This window comes from Euphorbia lathyris, chromosome 10 (assembly GCF_963576675.1).
Source record: "Euphorbia lathyris chromosome 10, ddEupLath1.1, whole genome shotgun sequence".
NCBI lineage: Eukaryota > Viridiplantae > Streptophyta > Magnoliopsida > Malpighiales > Euphorbiaceae > Euphorbia > Euphorbia lathyris.
The window spans coordinates 74,215,030-74,239,163 of record NC_088919.1 but is presented as its reverse complement, the minus strand read 5'-3'; the positions used below and the strand labels follow the sequence as shown (position 1 = coordinate 74,239,163).

Sequence of the window (24,134 nt, the reverse complement as noted above, 5' to 3'; positions counted from 1 at the left end):
CACTGCAGAAATCACAACCATCGGGTCATAGGATTTCCATCGGAGCAGAGGGTTGCGTATTGACTGCTGAGACGTTCATCTTTCCCATTGTTTTGACCAGTTGTTCCATTTGTGAAGATAACCTGCTGATTGCTTCACTGTTTGCAGTATTCGTGACTCTCTTACCATCAGCTCTCACTGAATGCCAGTTGTAACTAGTGTTGACCACTCTCTCTATTAGCTCATACAGTGCTTGAGGTTCAAGTTCCTCCGGATTTCCATTGGCAACTGATTCAATTTGTATCTTGTACGCGTTGGTCACTCCATTATAAAAAATTTGCACTTGCATCCACATGGGTATGCCATGATTCGGTACTCTTCTCAATAATTCTTTGTATCTTTCCCAAGCTTCAGATAAAGATTCATCCTCTTCTTGAAAAAAATGAGAAACTTCATTCCTCAACTTGATTGCTTGTCTGGGCGGAAAATATTTCATTAAGAACATGGTAGCCATCTCCTCCCAGTTTGTGATAGATCCTGGTTGTAGATTCTTCAACCAATTCCTCGCCTTATCCTTCAAGGAAAAGGGAAACAGTTTGAGTCGGATAACCTCATAGCTATCATTTCTGTGGGTACGAAATGTGTTGCACATGGTGACAAAGTCTTGGATGTGCGCATTTGGATCTTCATTTGGGTATCCTCCGAACTGCTCAGCTGTTTGTAGCATCTGAACCATTGACGCTTTTACTTCGAACATTCGATTACCTTCTTCTGGTAGGACGATGCACGACGAATGGCCCTCAGTAGATGGCCTGGAGTAATCCTTCATCCGCAATCTCTGGTTGCCATTATTATTATTTTCATTTTCACCATGACCCTCCTCATGGTTCTTATTCTGTCTCTCGTCGTTTGGCATTTCGACCTCGTGATCTATTCTGATGCGTCTAGCTTGCCTAAGTATTCTTCTCCTTCTTCTGTACGTTCTCTCTATTTCAACATCTATAGGAAGGATAGGAACACCTGCTCTTCGCATACAAAACTAGAAACCGAAAAACCAAAGACTAGACAAACAGATGGTTAACAGGTAACTAAATAAGCATATGTATTCTTCAAAACTTAAGTTTAAAAAATCCCCGGCAACGGCGCCAAAAAAGTTGGTGTATTAAATAGGGACGCTAGCAAGTGTACTAGGTCGTCTATAATATTGGGTAAGACCAAGTGTCGTATTCCACATGGATTGGTCTTTAGTGAGAAGAATAGGTTACCTTAAGTGTTAGATTCTTAACTTGGATGAATAATGTGTGGGATCTTAGCATAAATAGAAACTAGTGAAAAGTAAACTAAAGGAATCCAAGATAAACAAGCACAGATCTAGCCATACGCCTAACGAACAACTGTGCCTAACTTTTACCGCTGAATGATATAAATCTATATTCATGAGTTGGGTCTCTCTCTCTATGGTCACTAAGGTCCGGTGTCCCATTTCCAAAGATACTAAGTAAGTAACATTAACCAAGTGTCCTTGCGCTAACATACGAACAAGCATTAAGCAACAGAGAGCATTCATAAAGAAACCCCAATATGTGGTAGTTTTCGTATCCGTCCACTACAACATATGCCGATTAGCTGTTTCCATTACGTCGGAGCACTGTTGTGTCATCCTTGGTAACTATCAAACAGACTCGATCTTAATATATTCTTTAAGCATGCTAATAACACTCAATCATGGATAAACATACTTCATTCATTAATAAAAGATACTTACAGTCGCCGTTTAAATGGCTGGCTAGGCCTGCAGATTGACTACTCACTCATTGACATGAGTGAACAGCTTGTTCTTCCCAAAAACATGCTTGCAACGGAAAATAAAAACAGAATATAAAAACTAAGGGTGGCGGTAATGCCGAGATCCCCTATTATAATCATCCTCCTCTTATTTATACTCCCCTTACATCAACCCTAATTACAAGGGCAAAAAGTCCCAAAAAGGTAAAAACAATGACAAGTAAACAATCTCCCTACACTTGGCGCAAGATGGAAAGCTGTCTTGCTTTCCACGTCTTTCTCTCATTCTCTCTCCTGTAACTTGCTCGACCCGCGCAGTTATCCGTTTTCCTTCCAAATGACCCGTTAAATGCTGTTGTTTAAGCTGTTTTGTTCTACTGAGAGGCTATTCGTGAAGATTCCTGCTTGAACTGTAATTTCTGGCTGTTTCTTCCGTTAAATGCATAAAAAGAATAAGTTTTGATCTGACTTCTTGTCCAACAGATACTTGAAACTACTCTTGGCACCTCGGAATCCTTACAAGGGTGAGGGGTGGTTTGAATGGTGGATTGGTTGGAATTTATGGTTGGAGTAGCTATTTTGTGTTTAGCGGATAAGTTTAATTTTGAGGAGCTGGTCATTTTTTGTTTGTAAGCTTTCCTGTTTCGTTTTTCTTTTTGAATGCTTTGAGGGGACCGATTTCCTATTGTTTATTTGACAGCGTCCCCTTTTGATATATTTATGGAAACATGGCCTTTTTCTTTTGTTGCCAGCTCCCATCTATGGTTGTTTGATGGTGAATGATTGGATGTTCATCCTCATGTGCCAAGATTCATTTCTTTCTACTGAAGGGCAAACAAGGCAAAATCTAACTTATCTAATATATACAAAGCCCACTCTAAAAAGAATAATTTGCACATAATATGCACAATTTAGGCACAAGCCTCACTGGTTGTTTGTACTTGGTCAATACTTGATCTGATCAGGGACTTCACAAAATAATTAATCAGCCTAAACTACTTACCAACAAATCATCACCTCATCACAAAGAAAAACAGCAATTTCATGGTGACTTAACTATGCTAAGTTTGGTAAAATCATCCCAAAGTGATTATGGATGGTGGAGTTGTGGGTGAAGCGCACATGTTGATTATGGTGTTTGTGCTTTGTTTTTCTTTTTGTGGGGTGGTGCTGATGTGAAATGAGGACCAAGCAAAACTCAAAAGTGGAAATAAAATAAACGAGCATGGCAAACATTATAGCAAATTTAAACAGCCAAACAGTTGCTAAGACGCTGGTCTCCTACCCCCAACTTAACAAACACATTGTCCTCAATGTAAGACAATTGGGCAAGAGACAAGCGCCAACAGTATCGCGCGAAAACAACAGCAGCAGCAAGTCGAACAAAGGATAGAGAGAAAGAGAGTGATAGATTTACACTGTGGGGGACTGGAAGGACTCCGCCTCCTCATCGGCATTGTGTTTTGGGATAGATGGTGTGGTGCCTGCTTCAATTGGTTCATTTTTTATGGGGCTCTTCTGTGATTCATCGAAAACATGGGGCTTTGGTGTGGACTGGGTGTTCCCTTCTAGAATGGCTATTCTGGCTCGTAAGATCTCCACTTCTTGCTCGTAAGCATTGATTCGCTGCTCCATCACTCTCATGTTGAGAATGATGGTTTCCATGCTCATTCTAGCGGCAATGCGGTAGATTTTGTCATCATCACCTGTTGGTGGGTATTCGGGAACAGAGCGTATGGGGGTGACATTAGCAGGTTCTGGCATGGACTCCTCGGATCTGCGTCTCTTGGAAGGACCAGCTGGGTCTTTGTCCTTTTTCCTGAGTTGTTCAGCCTCGCGCCATAGGTACCAGACTCCTTTGATATCGCAACTGATTTCAATCTGCTTCATCACCTGCAAGTTCAAGGTTCCATAACTGGACCAAGGGTTAGTGTAGTGAATTTGGGATCGAAAAATCCCAAATTCTGAGCAATGGTGGTGATGAATGGTCCACAGAACAGGCCAGCGACATTCTTCTTTTGTTGCAATGAGGCAATGTACTCAGCAAAATAGTACCCAACATTCAGCGGCTTCCGACCACGCAAACATGCCTTTATTTTAGGAGGCATTTTAACTATTCTTTGAAGATGAAACTAAAAAATATAGGCAAATATTAATTATAATTCAGAGAAATAAATTAGAACAATAGAACCTGATTTGAGCGCTTTGTAATACCTTTTTATGATCTTGCTTTCAAAGAAGGGAAAAATTAAAAATATTGAAGATGAAGAAAAATATGAGATAACCGGACAATTAGTTTAATTTGTTGTCAAATGAATAAAGGTTGGCTGGAAGTAAATGATTAATATGGAAACATCAATTTTAAAGAGTTTAGGAAGATGGTGTCAAACAGGGAAAAAACTAATCAGTGCTACTTGCGCATTGTAAAGAACAATAGAGAAACTAGAAAACATGCTTATGTATATTACAGATTAGCTATAGATATTTATATCAGAGATAAAAACGTTAAATTAGGAAAGCTAATAAATTTACACATATAATTAAGTAATTGAATTTTGACTATTGACTACTGAATATACTTTTTACACAACTATTCACGTTATAACTGTAATAGGTTTATTTGTCGATAATGTTTTAAGAGTTTAAATTCTAATTAGATTTTTTTCAATTGTGATTAATGTTTCTAACCGTTTTTGTTTCCATTATAGAATGCCAAACGTTTTAATTTCAAATTTTTTCTTTTTTTTATTAAAAATGTAATACTTTTTTTAGTGCTCTTTATGTTTTTTTGGGCCCATCACTTTGGCACTAATTAGTAACATATCACAAATATATGAATATATATGAAAAATATAAAAAATTATACTATATTTTATACGAGTTGAAAAAAATTCAAATATTTTATGGAATTAAAATTATTAATTTCAAATTCTATTATTAAATCAAAAAAATGTGAAATATTTTTTATAACCAACTCATGTGCAGTTACTCTAGAACAAAAAAACAAAATATTTGTGATTTATAATGATCTGCAATTGAACTTGTCAACGTTAGGGGTAAAATTATTTTTGATTGCCAATAATATTAGAAGTGAAATTGCATCATTTTAGAAATTAGGGATGAAATGGTACATGGCTATCAACGTTAGAGTCAGTTTTGCACCTTATATACATATATATATATATATATATATATATATTATAAAAATAATTTTAAATTAATTAATTATATATATATAATTAATATGTTTATTTATTTATTATGTCATCTAGTTCGACCTATCCGAGTCATTTAGTTGAACCAAGTGATCCATAATCCAATTATAAATCTGATTTATATCCAGTCCGGTTTTACGAATGTTGTATATAAGAAATACTTGTTAATATGCTAATCATGTTAGTTGATTATATTTTCATATTTTTATATTTAATATATCATTTGCCCCTGAACTTTCAAAGTGTTCCGATAGCTCCCTAAACTTGTATAAAATGTTCAGTTAGTCCCCTAAACTTGCGTAAACTGTGATCAATTGATCACTCGGTTGCAAAAAAAGTAAGTTAAATTTCGAAAGATGTATTCCACGCATCTTAGAATGTTATTACATAATTTAAAAATAAATTAGAAATGAAGTTATTACTTGGTCAACTATAAAACTTGTCTTCTCTAATATTAAAACCGTATATCCAAATTTTGTTTGTTTTACTTTTTTTATGACTCGTGGAATACATATTTCGCATTTAACTTACTTTTTTACGACCGAGTGATCAATTGATTATATTTTATGCAAGTTCAGGGAGCTAACTGAACATTTTATGCAAGTTCAGAGGCCAATCAAGCTTTTTGGACAATTTCAGGAGAAAATGATGTATTAAGCCAAAAAAACTTAAAACCCTTTAATTCTTATATTCGCCCGTTACAAAATACTTAAACCCTTTGATTCTCATATCAGTTACAAATTTTAAAATCCTTTGTTTAAAAGAAGATTTGTTGGAGAAGACCTCGAGAAGGTATGATGAAGCTTAATACGGATGGCTCTTGTCTTGCCAATGGTAATATTGCTGCTGGTGGAGTCTTGAGAGATGATGGGGGTGCTTGGATTTCTGGGTTCTCGCATAATCTTGGCATAGGTTCTTCCTTTTTGGCTGAGTTGTGGGGTATTTATTCTGGTCTCACCCTGGCCAAGAGTTTGGGGGTAGTTAATTTGATTGTTGAATCTGACAATCAGGAAGCTATCAGGTTAATCTCAAATAATATAGCTATTGGTTTGAATAGCAAGAATCTGATTAAAGGGATCAAGAGGCTCTGCCATTCCTTTGTTTCTATCTCTTTCTACCATATCTTTAGGGAGCAAAACATGGTGGCGGATCGTCTGACGGCTGCTGGTCATGAAGGAAGTTGGGGAGTCACTACTTATTCTTCTCCTCCGGCCTTTCTTTCCTCGATCCTTCTGGAGGACGTGGTGGGGGTTAGCTTCCCAAGGCTAATCCTGGGTTAATTTTTTTGTTTGTTTGTTTTTATTTTCATGTTCCTACCAAAAAAAAAGAAGATTAATTTTCATCCCCTCCATCGTGGGTTACAAAAAGGTTAAAACCCTTTCATTCTCGCATCTGTTACAAATAAAATTCTATAAATCCTTTTCTCATTCTCATAGGATTCAACGATCTTCTCTCAACTGCTGATCAATTCGGGGACCATGAATGAGGAAAAATCTAGTTGCAGAAAGACGCGTGACGCAACCCATGACGTCTATGAGAAATCTTCTGCTAAGAAATGGAGAATGAATCTGTTGGATATTGAAGAAGCAAGTAATGGATTCGGGGTCGGACAACATGATAAATGTAATGAGACATCAGGTGATAGTAATAAAGAGGCGGAATTGTCTACCGAAATGGACAACTTGCTCTCAATCAAAACTCAGCTCGAAGACGAAGCGAAAGGTATTCACATTAAGATTGTACAATGTGATAGTGAAAAACCAAAATTGGAAGAAGAAATTAATGCAATTGAGAAGATGATAAGCGATTTAAAAGAGCGACGCGCATTGAAATTGTCTGAAAAGGCGGCTAAAGATTATGAAATCCGTATTCTAAAGATTGATGCCAATAATATGAGTGCCGAAATCTCAATTGCGGAGCTAGATTTTCAGCGTCAAGTTGCTGCTCCTTGGTATATAAGGTGACAATGGGGCGAGAATTACTCGTTTTCTCTCGGATCCAAACCGATTGGGATCGGAAATTCTGAAATGTTTGGTTACATAATTTATTTTTATTTTGTTAAATTAACAAAAGTTACAGTTAGTACGTAATTCAATTAACATTTTGGATCTGAATTTGGAAAATTATGTGAAATGAATTGGAAAACAACAGTTTTACACCATGGTTTTGGTAGGTTTTGCATTTTAGGCCTTGAACTTTACATGTAGAATGAGCATTATGAATTCTACCTGTAGAATGAAAAAAATCAATATTTCGGTAGCAATATTGTTGGACTCAGACTGGATCGGCTGGTCCGGTCAGTCAGACCGGAACTAGTTAGATCTCCGGTCTGGGTCATATTGTGTTTGTTAATCTTCAATAATTCACTAAAAACCGAGGTTAACTTGGGACCTGTCGGTCTAATTGAGACTCGGGGTGAGTTTGATTTTTTAGTTGTTTTTCTTAGCAAAAATTAATTAAAAAAAGGAAAAGGTAAATTTTTTTATTAGTTTTGAAAAACATTGAACCTTAAGTATTATTATTTTTATAAGGAAAAATACAAAAATAAAACTTGTGGTTTGGGTCATTTTCAAACCTAAACTATATAATTTAAAAATTTACAAATTGGTATCTCGAGGTTCATTTCGTTAGCAAAAATGGTGCAAATAAACTAACGGTGTTAAAAATGCTGAGGCGACAGTCAAAGTCAAAAAGTCTGAGAGTTAATTTTATCCTTTCATTTATTTTATATTGGAGATTTTAAAAATATAATAAATTATAAAATATAAAATAAATGAAAGGACAAAATTACCCCTCAAACATTATGACTTTGACTGCCACCTCGACATTTTTAACATCGTTAGTCTATTTGCACAATTTTTGCTAACGAAAACCTTAATGTACCAATTTATAAAAATTTTAAACCACGTAGTTTATGTTTGAAAATGACCCAAACCTTATAGTTTATTTTTGAAATTTTCCCTTTTTATAATTCACTGGTTTTTTCCCTTATATCTAAATAATGAAAAAATTAACTTTCAAATATTAATAGTTTGATGTGAAAATTGTTGTAATATTTATTACGTTATAGTGGAAAAACACAATTCCAATTTTATAGTTGTTTATAGTTTTTAAAACTCGAGATAATCTTCATGTAACGGTATATTTTCTATTTAATTTTTATTTTTATTAAAATTCTACATTTTAATATTCTACTTCTTAAGTTATTATTAATAGATTAATGGATTAAATGCATTATTTGGCACTAACTTTTATGGTTGTTTTACGGTTACTCAACTTCAATTGTTTTAATAAAATCATAACTTTAAAATTTTATCTTAATTAAGTCATTATGACTACTTAAATAGACACCGGTTTTTTGTCGCATCAGCAGTAGTCAACTTACACTTATAACTGAAACGACACCTATCTGACCTAAACAACACGTGTCAGCTATGTGGCAGTCATGTGTTGTTTCAGTGATTTAGGTGGTAGGCATATGTCGTTTTAGTCAGTGGTGAAAGTTGACTACTGCCGAAGTGAAAGCTACGTTACTTTTCCAATATCGTTTTGCTCTTGAAGTCGACGAAGTGATTTAATTGAGATAAAATTCAAAATTAAATGATTTTATTGAGACAAATTGAAGTTGAATGACTATTTTGAAACAACTATAAAAATAATCACTTTGTTGAACTTTAAAATATATATATATATATATATATATATATATATATATATATATATATATATATATATTGTTCGGAATTAATGAAAGATAAAATAATAAACAATCGAAAAATCACAGATTTACGTGGTTCACCAACGTTGTGTTGGCTAGTCCACGGGCAGAAGGAGAATAATATTATTAGGAGGCGAAAATCAGATTATAATGATTAGGTTTATATAATGGGATATTTATAATACCCAATCTAACCTAATCCCACTAGGAACCCATGATCTCAATCCCACTAGGAACCCATGATCTCAATCCAATTAGGAACCCATGATCCTAATCCAACTAGGAATCCGAAACCCAATACTACTCCGAATAGAAACCCATGATTCAAGGCATTACGACAATATATATATACCGGTGAGATCAATCCGAACCATTTGGTTGAACTAAAATGATTTATTATCTAACTATAATTGTTATTTGATGTGTGATCCGGTTCTAAGAATATCCGTTAAAGGTCAAAATTAATGCAATTTTACACTGGTTTTAAAGTTTTGGTAACACAATGAAAATAAAGTTGAAATTGAGAAACCATAATGTAATTTACCCATAAATTATCTAATCTAAATTCATTTTAGGTTTTATAGATTTCAAGTCCATATTTGGCCGACAAATAGCTGGGCTGGGCTTTACAGTTTACTTTAGGTAAATTATATATAAAGGGATAAAGTGTAAAAATATCTCTAACATTTTGGGTTAGGAGTAATTTTACCCCTAACGTTGGTAGCCAAGAGCAATTTTATCTCTAACGTTGTTAATTTGGGTCAATTTCCGATAATATTATAAAACATAGATAATTTGTTCATTATTATGCACCAATTACGTATCAGTTAGTTCTAAAAAGAAAATTCATGTTTTTTATAATTTAATAATAGAATTGGAGATTAGTATTTATAAATTCGGTGAATTTTTTAAATTTTTTTTGTCCAATTCGTATGAAAGACATTATATATATTTTTTTTCACATCTCAGTATATGTTTATGATGCACGTGTGAAGTGTAGTTGACAATATTCATGGGAGTTTGATGAATTATTTATCGAATTGACCCAAATTATCAACATTTGGGATAAAATTGCTCTTGACCCAAAATGTTAGGGGCGTTTTTACACCTTAACCCTTATATACATTACTTTTTATTTTTTAACTGATATCATTGACAACAATGAGTAATTTTACTACTAACGTATAAAATGATGTAGTTGTACCTCTAACATTGGCAATCAAAAACAATTTGTATTCCCAATTTTGGCAAATTGCAGGGATAGCAATGGAAAGGGTACCCACGGAAGGTGTCAATCCCAAACGTTTAACCATTTATTTTTTAACCATCTGTCCTCTCCATTGCCCGTTAGGTATACCTTTTGAATCCCATACTCATCTCATTTAATTCATGGATATCCGCGGGTATATATAAAACAAAAAATATTACAAATTTAACAAAGTATAAATTTAATAAATCATCCATATAAAAATTGAACAAATTGAACCTTAATCAATAATAATAAAGTATCTTAATGGTATCACCCAATGGTTGAAGAACAAAAGGTTGAGTTTGAACCTCACATCTTACATCTAAAATACAATAACATTTTTTAATATATAAAAGATTTATGACAGGTAACGGGTATCAGATATACTGGGGGTTACATATCATCTCATGCTCCTCAGAGCCTAGGGCACAAGGCTGGAGGGGCCTAAAAAAAATTCTAGGTCTATATATATGTGGATTAAATTTTTTATTCATATATTGATGTCATTTAAGCTTTTAAATGACCCAAATAATTAATATTTTACATTAAAAAGTGATCCAACCGACTTTTTAATATAACTTAATGGTTAATAAGAAAGAAATTTTGAAACATTTTTTGATTTTGCGTAAAAAACGGTATTTGATGAATGTAATAATATTTACCGTACAATCAATTATGAAATATTTTTTTATTATTTATAGGAATATATTTTAAAATTCTACGTACAATTTATTTTTAAAGAGACTCTTATTTTTTGTTTCACTTGGGCCCCACAAATTCTCCGGACCAGCCTTGATATCCATCACGAGTAATGGTTTTCATCTCATACACGTCTCATATCCTTTTATACAACTTACGGGTAGTCCATTAGCTGGGGAGGCTCCAGGGGAAGGCCGCATAGGCGGCCGACCCCATTTAGGAGGGCATCTGATCCAAAAAAAGTTTTAATGTTTTTATAAAATTCAAAGCTAATTTCAATTATAATATAATATTATTGAGATTTTCAATTGTTGAAAAATTATCTCCGTAAATAATTATTATATCATGTCTGAATTAATAGTAATCATATGTAGAAATTTAAGAATACACTCCACTAAATGGAATCGATAATCGATAATAATAACACAAATTATCTCCTTATTTTTCAGTCAGCGTCTCTCAATAACAATAAATTTTTTTTTTTACTCTTTTTAAAGGGGTAAAGCATTTTCCCACTTTCTTCATAAATGTGTTGACTAACGTTAAATTTTCCTAAACAAAAAACATTGAAAATTATAAAAATATTTTCCGGTAAACACACGGGGTCTAATAGACTCTATTTCCTCTTTATTATTTATGAGCCTCTCTTCCCTCCCAGTCCCATGTTTACCTAATTTTTCCATTAATAATTTATTATCGAGGAGTCTTCTCCTCTCATCATTAGTAAATATAACAATAAATAATAATTTTATATCTATATAAAATAAATAAGGAATAAGTATGAGTAGTATTGTTGAAGATGATTGGTAATTATTTATATTATATTTTTAGAGATGGAAATAAGAATAGCTTAGAAATTTCCTAAACTTCTATTTAACTAACCCAAAATGTGAAAAAAGACAACTACGTCTGAAGCTTTGACTAAAACTAGGGTTTTGAAAATCTTGAACATAGTGCCAAACACTTTTATTTAGCTTCTTGTGGTTCTTTATCTCTTATGTACGTAGTTCATTTTAATTACATTATAAAACTATTATCGAGCTATTAAAAGCAATGTTATCAAAACGGGAACAGACATCAAACCAGATTTATAATTGGGTCATGAATCATTTGATTGGATCGGATGACGTAATAAATAATATTTATATATATATTAAATATATATAATTAATGTAAAATTATTTTTATAAATGATATAAAACAAATTATAAACAACTTTTGATTTGTTTTTTTTTTTTTTTGTCAATCTCAGACTTAAATATATAAAGGATAAATGGAGTTTAGAATAACTTGAAATATGTCAACGTATTCTATGTCGTTAGATCTTTTGCATGATATATTATAACTCAAAACAGACAAATGATGAATGAGAATTGATGCTCAAAGTAAACCACTTGAAATGGTTTGAGAGAATATAAAAGTAAATTAAGCATTCTCGTCCCACATAGGAAAAGGAATGAGAATCTTAACTAGCTTATAAGTAAATGACATTTATAAGCCTTTAACAAATTACTAGAAAAAATGCTCTCTCATGCGCAGGGTGGTGTGCTCGAATCATCGTCGGGTTAGTGGCGCATCCGCATGACGTGGGCGACGCGAATAGCGCTTTAAAATAGGATCCCTTAGACCGGCCCCGTCGGTCCAACTCTGGTTTCCAGCGGTTTTCTAAGAGTCCATCGAACCAGTCAAGATCGGACGGGACTCCTTTCTGGTTCTCGGTTGAACCGGTCCGATCCGAGTTTGGTAACATTGATTAAAAGTATTTTTTTAATGTAACGTATATGAAAGAAATAATATTGTATTAAATGAGTTTTATCTTAAAAATTTACGTTTTAATATATGAAATTACAATATTAATAAAGAGCTTAATGTATTAAATTTAAAAATTATTACCTTAATCAATTAAAATAAAAAAGATGAAGATCTCAAAATCCATTTTCCAATTTAAAAACCATATACAGTAAAACCTCAATAAATGAATATCCTTGGGACTGAAAAAAAATATTCATTAAGCGAGATTATTTATTTATCGATAAATGAATAGATTATTCATTTATCGATAAATCAATATTATTATTTTATAGCTAATTTTTCATTGTAAAATAAATACATTGTGATGAAGATATCCAAGGATTAAGTGATGTCATTTCTAATTTATGCTATAGAAATGTGATGGATGTCGAACATCTTTTGAACTATCCTAGCGAGAATGATGCAGTTATGGAATCGCCTACAGACGAAGAAATTATCCAGTCAATAATGAACAATGATGATGGAAATGATCCAGAGCCAGATGATAGTTGTGTTCTCGCAAATGTATCATCAAAAGAGGCCTTTCAAGCAATTGTCACTTTAAACAACTACTTGCTACAACATGAGCAAAATATACAAGAAGTTGTGTTTGCACTACAAAAAGTTAAGGATGATGTTCATTTTGGTTTAGGTGGAAAGAAAAAACAATCAACTATAGATGCATTTTTTCACAAGAAATGACTTCTAGTTGATTAATTGAAAGGTTTTGGTATATATATATGGTATGTAATTCAATAATTATTAATTTATATTTTCATTGGGCCCTTAACGATTTAAATATTTTTATTACTAAATGCATTTAGCGAGGTTATTACTTTAGTCCATTGGCCCAAGTCGGGACCGAAAGAATTTATTATATAAACGAGGTTATTACTTTATCGAACATTTATTTATCAAGGCTTAACTGTATGACGAAAAAAAATTACTTATCTATATAATTAGATATCATTTTTTAATTAGGATAAATTACAAGATTTGTGATAAAATTGGAATCAAAAGTCATATTCCTAATTAGGCTTTCCTTTTTTTTCATAAATCTAATCTTTCAACAAATACCAACACACCTAAAAAAGGAAACATCGTAATTTATATGGTAATTTGGCAATTAATTGTGATTTCTTTCAATAATTAGAATATAAATTAAATATATTGTCTTTCATCGAGAAGGAAGGCTTAATATGTTCGTTCCTAAATATACTATTTAAGGGTAATTAGTTAGGCTTCTTAGCCTTCGCCACTCATCATCTAATTCTTCCTTCTTTTCTTTAATTCCCAAAATTCCTTGATTCCTTCTACATTATTTGCATTACCTTCCCCGAATTGTGGATGTACATGTGACTTTCTTTGTTTCGATCAGTGGAGGTAACCCTTTCTGTTCTTTTAGAAATATGGTCGTATCACGATAAGGATTTTACGCTTTGTTGATACTTTCAGATTTATGTTTGGGGATTATAAGGTGTAGACACTTGTTTTTAGGCAAAGTATAAAAAAAAAACTCATGGTTTGCCTTATTTGTTAATAGAGGTCCGTGGTTTAAACGTTTGTAAATAAAGGTACGTGGTATGCTTTTTTTTACAAAACAAAGTATTTGAAATTACATTGTTAAATTTTGATAACAATTAAGAGCATTTTTAATTTTTTTTGAAATTACATTTATATATTGATAAAATACAAATCTAAAATTAAATTGCAACTTTGTAAAATGAATTTTAATATTAATTTAGTTCATAAACTGTCAAATTAGTAAAAAACGTAAAATGTCCACCATATGATTTATTGTTTTGATTTAAAGAGCTGGTTTTTGTGGTTTGTGTTTTATCGATGTGTAAGAATAATTTTTTTTAAGATAAAAATACATTTAGCTGTAATCAGAACATAAATGTGTAATTGTAATACTTTGTTTTATAAATAAAATATATTATAAATCTCTATTTATAAACTTTTAAACCACATGTTTCTATTTGCAAATTGGGCCAACCACGGATATTTTTTTCCTATTTCTAATTTGCACCAACAACGGGTATTTTTTTCCTATTTCCCCCTTGTTTTTATCTTTTCTTGCCTGGTATGATGCGTTCTTTATATGATTCCCTCAAACTCTCTCTTTGAAACGTCTCTCTCTTTCATTTTTATTCTCTTTGTTCTTTAAAATGTGGCAAGTTCGCTTAGCAGCAACTGTAATAGGATTTTGATATCTCGTCGATTTTCCTTCACCGGATTACGTCCATATGAGGCATCGTTGGGATCGACCGGGGACACCCCGACACCAAAGTCAGTGATATTCTTGAGAGAATAACTTGTAATCTCAAAGTATGGTTAGAATAATGTGTGTACCTTTGATCCTAGGACGATGAGGTATTTATATAGGGTTCTGTAACCTTCAATATTAATGGGGAAGCAGGTGAAGAGTCATATCATTACTCATCTTTAATTGCTATCAATGCTCCATTAATCTCAGCATTTATCCTTGAAAACCTCAGACTTGGGGTATTTGAACAGTCAAGTCTTTATTCTCTTATTAGCTATTAATTGTGATTTAATTGTATTTATTCCCATTCATGAATGATTATTTGTGTGCCTTTTGGTATTCTTAGAACCGTCAAGGCGTATGTACGCTCTCTTTAAGAACAATGGCGGGTCTCCTTTACTCGCTCTCATCAGGCGTATTTTGTTACGGTGTGTCTCGTCATGGTCAACGTGACGTGTAATAATGCTAGAGACTCCTTCCTTTTTCTTCATTATTTGCATATTCACCCCTGCATTAATCATGCATTAATTATCATTAATTCCATATTAATCATGCATAAATCCCACTTTTATAAAGAATAATGGTTTGCCATTATTTCTACTAATTTTTCCTTTATTCCTCGTTCTAGAATGATTTGGGTTATTATGAGATTTGTTGTCAGTCACTTCCTTAACCCACGAAGGTCCCATAAAGAAGTTTACTAAAGAAATTTAAAAAGGTGAAACTTTGCATTAACAGGAATCAAAGAGGATATGCACAGATCAAATGATTCAATATCACATTAGCATCAAGAACTAACATGTTTTTTCTTTTCAACTTCACAGAAAGTGGGCACTATTTCTCAAAATAAGGTTTGGTATTGTTCGGTTTATTCTGTAACTTCATATTGCTTTTGTTTTCGCGTGTGATATATTTAGTGAGCTGTTAAATACCATCCCCAAATTATTTATCACAGTCTCCATTGGATTTTTTTCCCTTCTCATAATTTTGATCAAAAACTGAAAATTTTCTCTCCAAAATCATAAACCCGAACAACAATAATTGAAATTATGAAAATAATTGATGTGTGACAACCCGAACAACGAAAATGAATGATTACAAGTCGGAAACATTACAATTTACATTTTTTTTTATCAAAAAACTCATGAAAATAATACATATTTTTCATGACGATTTTGCATTTTTCGTCACTAAAAATTGGAGAATTTTGCATTTTTCAAAATTTGGCCTAAAATGATGCGGCATCCGCCCGATCCATTGCGGGAACGGATGGCGCATCCCCCCCGTGGTGCGCCATCCGTTCCCGCAATGGATCGGGTGGATGCCGCATCCGTTTAGGCCAAATTTTGAAATTTTCTCTCAATTTTTTTATAGTAATTTTGCAATGAAAAAAATTATGAGAAGGGCAAAAAAAATCCAATGGAGGCTGTAATAAATAATTTGGGCAAACCATTATTCTTTATAAAAGTGGGATTTATGCATGATTAATATGGAATTAATGATAATTAATGTAGGGGTGAATATACAAATAATAAGAAAAAGGAAGGAGTCTCTAGCATTATTACACGCCACGTTGACCATGACGAGACACGTCGTAACAAAATACGCCTGATCTAGAGCGAGTAATGGAGACCCGCCATTGTTCTTAAGGAGAGCGTACATACGCCTCAACGGTTCTAAGAATAACAAATGACGCACTTATAACCATCCATGAATGGGAATAAATACAATTAAATCACAATTAATGGCCATTAAGAGGAATAAAGACTTGACTGTTCGAATACCCCAACTCTGAGGTTTTCAAGGATAAATGCTGGGATTAATGGAGAATTGATAGCAATTAAAGATGAGTAATGACACGACTCTTCACCTGCTTCCCCATTAATATTGAAGGTTACAGAAACCTATATAAATACCTCGGTGTCCTAGGATCAAAGGTACACACATTATTCTAACCTTACTTTGTGATTATTCTCTCAAGAATATCACTAACTTTGGTATCGGATTGTCCCCGGTCGATCCCAACCACGCCTGACAGGGACATAATCCGGTGAAGGAAAATCGCGAGATATCAAAATCCTATTACAGTTGCTGCTAAGAGAACTTGCCACATTTTAAAGAACAAAGAGAGTAAAAATGAAAGAGAGAGCTGTTTCGAAGAGAAAGAGTTTGAGGGAAGCATGTATTGAGAAGAACGTGAAGGGAAAGACAAAGTATGTCTGTATAATAAAGATTGTTTCTGCTAATTTAGGGAATTATGTATTGGTAATACATAATTAACTATATTAACGGGAAGGAATATTTATTATCCGGACGTACTTTGTCTTTTCCTTCGTTTTTTTCTTAATACATAATTCTATCTTTCTCTTTGATATAACCCTTTGTATTTCACTTTTTCTCTCTTTGTTCTTAAATATCTGGCAAGTTGTCTTAGCAGCAACCGCAGTATGATTCCTTGCCAATCACATCCTTAACTGCGAAGGTCCGACAAAGAAATCTACTAAAGAAATTCAAAAGGCCGAGAAAGATGAAGAAAAACTGGCATTAATAGGACTCCAGGATTATTCAATATCCACATTAGCAATAAGAACTATTTCTTAGAGTACGAGTTTGATATTTGAATGGTTTTATTTTATTGCATTGCCTTGATTTTTAGAAATATTTTTTTCAGCTCCACGTAGAGTTGGCATTGTTTCTCAAAATAAGGTACAACATTATTTGGTTTAGTCTAATGTGTAACGACCCGGTCCCGAGTGGGTGGCGCCGGGATAGAAGGCCTGAGCCAGGAGCGGTCTTGGCGATGTGGCAGGAATGAACTGAATCCCACATCGGAAATGGAGAGGGAGTGATTGGGGTTTATTAGTAAGATGTGAATCTAATACATGCAGACGCGTTTTAAAGTCATGAGGCCCAATGTGTTGGAATTGGGCCAAAGCGGACAATATCTACATGGTATTGGATCAGGGTGTTACATGATGTGTGCTATATTTATTGTTGAATTAATAATTCTCGTGTGTTTTATACTTTGAACAGTCATCAATTGTTAATTCACAACGAAAAACTACTGTTGCAAAGTGTTGTTTAAGAAGGAATATATGGAACAATTCACGGCCTTATATATGTTGTTAGTTAGGGCCTTCGCTTCTTAGATCATGTATTTTTTACCTTTTGAGTTATGGATATAAATCTTAGAAACTATCGTAGGCTAAAATAAATATGTGTTGAGTTATTTGAATTTTAAGGTTGCTAAATAAATGGTTGAAACATTCAGTTTTAGTTAGAATTTTTACAAGTTTTTAGGAGATATTTTATACTAGTTTATAGTCAGATTTTTCTTTCAATTAGTTGTATTTTAACTGTATAAATAACTGCATACAACTTTGAATGATTTGTAGATTTTCGGTTCCATATTAAAAATACAGATGCTTCTCAAATATATCTGTATATTATAATTATTTATCATCTTTCTTTTCTATTTTACACGTAAAAAACCAACAATATCAATTGATTTTGCATCCATAATTGCAGTAGATTTAAATAATATAAAAAAAGAGTTGCACGTGATTAATAAAGTACATGCTTACTTATTTTTGTATATCTAACTTCAAAATGATAAGGAAGTTTAAGTTCAGTTGTGTGACATTTATATCCGACTCTGACTAGCTCTTGTGTAGAAAATAAGAAAGAGAATATAAAATTTGCAATGTAGTACTCGTGATGTAAAAAACTGCGTAGAAAATCATTAATTATATTTATGAAGTTTGGTCGCAAAAAGCTCTTTAATTGTATACATAAACAAGATCATAAGCAAAGTTCGTGAATAAATAAGCAAGATACTTACAAATAGTTCGTCTATTACTCATTTATTATATTTGCGAATGAACTCATCTAACATCAAATAAAATAATATTAAGTTTAGATATTTGTGAACTAACACAAAACTATATAGTTTTCTACAAAACTAAATTTTTTTTATAAATGTTCTAATCGAGCTGCTCGCGAGCTTTCGACCGAGCTTTGGCATGTTCAAGCTCTGATCGTTTATGAACCGAGTAAATAAATCGTGCAGCTCGTTTACAAATCGAGCCGACCACCGAACCGCTCATGAGCGGTTCGGCCCACCACTGATTCATTCAATTCCAGCTGCTGATTATGATGCTGATTCAACGATGTTTAGATGGTAGGGTAGGGTAGGGTCAGGCTTGGACGAATGCAGCTTCGGATGTGAACTCCGAAGAATTGACTACTAGCCACTAATAGTCGAGAGCCACCTTTTTTTAGCTTTACTTGTCTCGAGAAAAGCAATAACTCAAGAGAGAAAAGAAATAACGAGACAATAATAGACCCCAAGGAGGGGGACGCAAAGCTAGGAATAAAGTCTAAATATAGGGTGATTTGAACCAGAAAAGATTGCGCGATAGCAAAGAGACAGCAAATCAAGCTCCTACCGCGCCAGAGAAGCGGAGGATGAACTCACTCCTCTATCTACCCATTGCCTTGGACCTTACACTAAACAGAATCTCTTGCACGCGTGTATAATAGAAAGAAATGAAAATAAAAGAAAAGTTACAGCCCTAGCTTGTAGGGATGGCAACGGTAGTGTACCCGCGGGTATCCGGCACTACCCGACCCTAATAGGACTACCCGTACCCTGTATAAAAGGGTATGGGATCAACGGGTAATGGGACGGGTATGGGAATACCTCCTAGGGTACCCGGTACCCGTTACCCATCATAAAAAAAATATATATATTAATAAATATCATTGTTTTTTAGATGTAAGTCGTGAAATTTAAACCCCAACCATTTATTTTTCAACAATTGAGTGATACCATTAAGCTACTTTATTCTTATTAATTAAGGTTCAATTTATTCAATATTTAGATTGATGATTTATTAAATTTATAGTTTGTTAAATTTGTAATATTTTTTTATTTATTGATTCTTAACGGGTAAGGGTACCCGTCGGTACCCGCGAATTAAATGGGAAGGATATGGGATGCAAAAAGTATACCCGTTAAGGTACGGGTACGGTAATTAAAAAATAAAAGGGTAAGGGTTTGGGAATGGCATTACCTGCGGGTACCCTACCCGTTGCCGTCCTACTAGCTTGGCAGTGAATATTTTTCATATAATTCAACCTTGGGAACTCTTGTTTGGAGATATAAGAACTGTACTAACATGTTTTAAATTTTCAGCTTCAAAGAAAGAGTATTGTTTATAAGAATAAGGTAACTTTTCTAAACCATGCGGCTATTTTGTGTTCAATTTCAGTTTAAGGGCCTTTATTACAAATTCCAAAATGAACTTTACGATATGTACTTGAGGTTCTTGCAATCTGTGAAATTAGGTGGATTAAATCAGCGTTTAATTTTATTTTACTGGAAATTATAACAATAGTTAATTTTTATTTTATTTCGGCCTAATACATCATTTGCCTCCTGAATTTGTCAAAAAAGCTTGATTGGTCCCCTGAATTTTAAATGTTCCGATAGCCCTCTGAACTTGCGTAAAATGTAACCAATATTAATCACTCGGTTGTAAAAAATACGTTAAATGCGGAAGATATGTTACACGTATTTTAGAAAAATGAAAAGACCAAGATGAGGTATGCGATTCTAATATTAGGCACGTGCAACACATCTTTCACATTTAACTTACTTTTTTTACAACTAAGTAATTAATTGATTATGTTTTATGCAAGTTTAGAGAGCTAATTGAACATTTTATATAAGTTTATGGGGCTATTGGGACACTTTAAAGTACAAGGGGCCAATCAAACTTTTTGGACAAGTTCATGGGAAAAATGATGTATTAAGCCTTATAGTTTTTTAAATTCATTGTCATGTGGCAGACAAATATATGCCACGTGAAAAAAAAATTAATGCATGGTTGACACGTGGCATAGAATTCCTTTGCAAATCGTCCATGTCATTATTCCAGCACCATTTGGACACTATACCGATCATTGTGATTTTATTTTGGCTGGAAGTAGAAAGTCACACGAAGTCAATCTTAAGTGACTGCTCCTCAAGATGCCCGTGATTCCAGAATTATAAGTGTTAGCGATATTTTCGAAATATGCTAATTTCAATCTTGTCACGTGTGGTTAAGGTGCGGGCGTGCCAGAGAAATTATTTCTCAATTATGAAAGACGCTTAAGTTTACGAAATTGTGCGCCAAAAACATGAATTCTAATCGAAACGATTGGCGAGGGACGCAAGGATTGAAAAAGTCTCTCTTGGGTCTCTAGCGCCGTTATAAAAACTTTGCTAGATTAATTATTTTTATTTAAGCTAAGCGTATAAATTGAAGACGGGTAAAATAAAGAAATTAAAAGTGCGAAATTGACACGGGATTTGGTGAAAAAATTGGTATTTTATTGATTTGATCAAGGTTTGAATACATATGTTCAAAAAGCATGAAATTGAAAATGAATTACAATTGAAATATTTCTATACTAAACATATAGACAATCAATTGAATTGGAAAAAACAAATCAATACAAGGAATTGAAATGCAATTAAAATAAAATTAAAATTCAACGATGATAACTTGCTAGATTCGATTTGATGATCGACGATCAAGTCAGTTTTATGGGAAGGTTGATAAATTGATACTGGTATTGTGGGGAAAAGATGTGTACGTACCTCCCCATTTGCTTCTGTGTCCTTTTTATAAGTGTTCCTAGGTAACTGCCGGGGGCGGTTACTCTTTCCAGGCCACGTCCCTTACGTGGCTACAAACGTGGTCTCGTTTGTTTTGAGTGGGAGGTTTAATGCTCCGTTTAGAATTTCGGGGCGGTTTCTCGTTTTACCCGCTTCCTTTATTCGGAGCCCGTTTGATCTTGAACCATGGGCCTAAGTATAGGTTGGGCCCGTGTTTATGATTCGGCCCGGTTTGGTTTCACGGATCATCACATGCCTCCCCCTTAGTTTGGCAAGAGCCCTTTAGGGTCTTTTCATATGTTATAGGGGACTCTTTGTCTTCGTCTGGATATTCAAAATTCAAAAGTGGTTCTTTCGTTCTCCGTCATTTCTTCTCCGGCGTCAACCCTTTAGCGTTCGTTCTTCTCTGTATTCTCTTTCACATGTAAGTGTTCCTTTCCGCAACTTGTAACTCGTTCGACCCTTTTCTTATTTCTGCTCGTCTTTCTTCGTTAATATGTCGAACCCTGACCTCGATTTCGCACCGTTCGACGAAAATTACGTTCGCGAGGTGTCTCATGAGGTTGATGAGATGGTTGATGAAGTTTCAACCAGCTCTCCTTGGTCTGATTCCCATCCCGCCGATTTTCTCCATCTGGCGAATACAACTAATGAGGGTCTAGGTTTTGACCCTAAGAAGTTGATTCCACCACCTATCCCAACTCCCCGTTTATTACCAAAAAGGGACAGGTTGGGAAGCCTAGTTTGCCGCGAGACGATTGATGACTTGCGGGAGCAGTATCCTTGGCTCCAAGGTCTGGAAACCATCATTCCCGGGGAGAATAGAGGGCCGGGCGACTACCCAAAGGGGTATTTCCCCATTTTTGTCACCCAGATTATCTGCGGTTTCACGTATCCGCTGGTGGATGAGATTGCTTCCATCCTTGGTGGTTATGGAATCGCACCCGGACAACTGCATCCCAACGGATGGGCCGACTTAACCTTGGATAAATTTTTGGCGGATTGTCTGGAGGTTCCCCTCTCGCTCAAGATTTTCTCTAAGCTTCATCATTTCAAGAGTTCGGGGGAGTACTTTACTTTCATCCGACAAAGCGGTTACTACGGCTTTGATGAGAAGTCGAACAAAATCCGCGAGTGGGATAAGTCCTATTTCTTCATTAAGTTCCATGAAGGGAATCCAAACTTTCTTCGCTGCTGGGGCCGACCCAATGTAAAGAGTTTGAACTTTGATTACCCCAGCAAGGACGAATCCGATATTATAAAGTTCTTGAAGAGCACTCCTCCTTTTGTATGGACATATGATCAGGCATTCCATATGCTAAGAAGCCGAGTAGCGATTGCCTACCGCGAGGGAGATCGTGTTGTCTATATTCCTTATCGCGTTTTTGTACAAGGTACTATTAACTTATTTCCAAGTTGATGATTTCTTTTAACCCTTTGCAGGGGTGATCCTTTATCTCAACTCGCTGCAGATCGGGAAGCGAAAGCCCTGGCGAGAAGGAAGAAGCGGATGGTGGGAACAACTTCTGTTGTAGGGGCGAATTCTCCTGTGGGGGCGACTCCTTCTGTTGAGGCGGCTTCCCCCCCAATTGCTTCCGTTTCACAAGGCCCCGCTTCTGTTTCTGAGGAGCTTCCCTTAAATAGGAAGCGGAAGAGTAATGTGGATGTGGAGTCTTCTCGCCCTAGGAAGAAGAATACCTCCGTATCCTTGACTGTCGGTGGTACATCTACGTCCACTCCATCCAAAGCCAAGGGCGGTCCCCCATTTCATGAGGTATCATAATTTATTCGCTCTTCTTGCGTTATTTATTTTCTCTTGTCAGTTTTCGTTGTTCTCCTAACCCTTCTCCTTGTGTATCCATAGCCGATTCCTGATATCAGCGGATGGTGGACCAGAACCTTTAGTAAAGCCGTGAGCTTTTCCTGTAGGGACATTGTTTCTTCCATATGCAATGTCCTTGGTCGACTTCCCTCCGCTTCTCGTGTGCGCGAACAGGTGCCGCTTCCGACTGCCATGGAGGGGATTGAGAAGCAAGCTATAGAGGTATATTGCTTTCCACTTATGTTCTATCCTTCAAACGCATGTCTCTATTCGCTCTTTTTATTCGCGTATCGTCTTATATGCAGATTATCAATTTCGCGGAGGGTGCTCTCTGCAGGGATGCTGAACGAGCTAGAGAGTTGGAAAGCCTTGGTACTGAATTGGCGACTCAGAAGTCGCTTTTTGATGATGTCCAAGGCAAAGTAAAGGTCCTTGAAGGTGCTTGTCAGAAGGCTATGAGCGAGAAGGAGGAAGCTCTCAAATCCCTCCAGGCTAAGTCCGATGAGCTTCAGAAAGTCATTGATGATCTGAATTCGTCCAAGGAAGCCTTGGAGATGCAAAAGAGGAGGGCCGAGGAGATCACAGCTGAAGATGGTGCTCGCATCTATTGGTATGGAGAGCGGATTCATGCGGCTTATGAGCATGGACATCCAGATCATGTACTTAATCGCCCCAAGGTTCCCATTCCTGAAAAGGATTTAGCTGAGAAATGGGACAAGTTGGAGGCCGAGGATGCTGATATGGATGAGGTACTTCTCCTGGATTGGCAGAGTTTTCATGATTCTCCAATTAGCTGTGAGATCCCAAATCAGAACGTAGAAGGAGGGGCACCATAAGATGTTTCTCACGTTGAGCGAGATGTTTCTCGCTCTGATGCGGTTACTGATTTGATTGTTGGGGATTCGCTTGAAGCAGATCATCCCATAGGAGAAGATGAAGG

General features: G+C 34.9%; 1 non-coding gene across 1 annotated transcript; it reads left to right on the top strand.

Annotated features, from left to right (window-relative positions):
• Positions 1-338: 338 nt before the first annotated feature.
• Positions 339-445, top strand: LOC136210144 (small nucleolar RNA R71). The gene has a single exon (XR_010677852.1). It is a non-coding gene; the product is annotated as a small nucleolar RNA R71 (small nucleolar RNA).
• The last annotated feature ends 23,689 nt before the right edge of the window (positions 446-24,134 follow it).